Source organism: Lontra canadensis, unplaced genomic scaffold (assembly GCF_010015895.1).
Source record: "Lontra canadensis isolate GAN:19392208 unplaced genomic scaffold, GSC_riverotter_1.0 scaffold208, whole genome shotgun sequence".
Classification (NCBI taxonomy): domain Eukaryota; kingdom Metazoa; phylum Chordata; class Mammalia; order Carnivora; family Mustelidae; genus Lontra; species Lontra canadensis.
In genome coordinates, this window is record NW_022631202.1 from 637,165 (window position 1) to 638,681 (window position 1,517).

Genomic DNA, 1,517 nt, shown 5'->3' on the forward strand with positions numbered 1-1,517 from the left:
CCATCTTTGTAGGTGAAACTTACTCTTCTCTCAACTCCCACCCAAGAGGCCTCAACCTGTCCATTTTGGAACAAACAAATATTCAGACATGTTGAACTGAAAAAGGAATAACTGACCTACCTTGTGACTCACTCTAACTAAATACCATGCCCTTGTACTATTTAACACCATTCACACGTCCCACCCAAGCTACTTCACCAAACCTTCCTCCAGCCTTCTCAGACGGGGACCCAAGTCAGAGTCAGCCCCTACCACACAATGTCTTCACCCTTTCTCTACAATCACCCTCTCTGTTTCCTAGCGAAATGACCTGAGCTTGCATACATGAGGTCCAGGTGAAAGATGGAATCTTGGCCCAGATCTAGGTCTGGGTAGGTCCACTTGGTGGCAATCTCCAAGTCCCCAAGATGCATAATTGAAATGGACATCTTTGGAAGTTGTTAAATCTCTAAATTGGTTCCTTGGGCCTTGGAGTAAGAACTATGATAGGACAAAGGTGGAAGTCTCTGAAACTGCTCCTGTGCCCAGTCAAGAGGGTAAAAATGCTTGTGATAAAAGGTTGTGGCTCCCGTCATATATCTTATTTAATTCACCAGTCTGATCCCTGCAGAAATCAAACAGATCCTGAAAGATGATGATGGGCAAGATTCATAAAATGCATGCTCCCACTCCAAAGGGTGGGAGATAAACCCTAAGAAAATTCAGAGACCCATCAAATCAGTGATGCTTCTGGGGATGCAGTGGTCAAAGACACACAGGGACATCCCAATCAAAATTATTGCACCTCACATTTCTAACAAATAAAAAGAAAACGCCCTATCAGTTTATCAACCCCCCTGACCCCAGGTTCTAGAGATAACTATTCCACTTTTCAGAATATTGTTCCAATCCATTTGCTGAGTGATGAGTCTGCCTTCTGACTTTGAGAGGGGCCCCAGATCAGGAAAGGGCTCTGCAGCAGGTCCAGGATGCAGCCAATCCTTCTCACAGTCTTATTAGAAGTGATTGTGGTGGGAAAAGACTATGCAGAGTTTATGCAGCAAGAAATTATACACCATATGAACAACAACTGAAGTGTACTCCTGGGCCCTGGTAGAGACAAAGTGCTTCCCCATGGAATATTAAGTTACCAGGCAGGCAGAGCTGGCCATGGTGAACTGGGTTTCATCAGACCTACCAAATCATAAGATCAAGTAAATCCAGCAGCAACCCACTGTCCTATGGGAGAATTTCAGGAAGGGTTGGCATAAGTAGGGCCAGTTGGCACAAGCTGGTATCCCAGACCCTGTGTCATCTACTACTGTAGCACATGCCTCCTCCCCACCCCGGCTAACACCACCAATATCATAAGTACCCTTATGACCAGCTAGTGGAGAAGGAAAAAGGCTGAGCTCAGTTCTCAGACCAGTATGTGAATATAAGCTTCAAAGAGACCATGGTTCCACACAGCAGTGGCCTTCAAAGACAGCAGGGAGGAAAGATCCTCCCAATAGCCTGAGCTTTGGGGTAGTGAACCT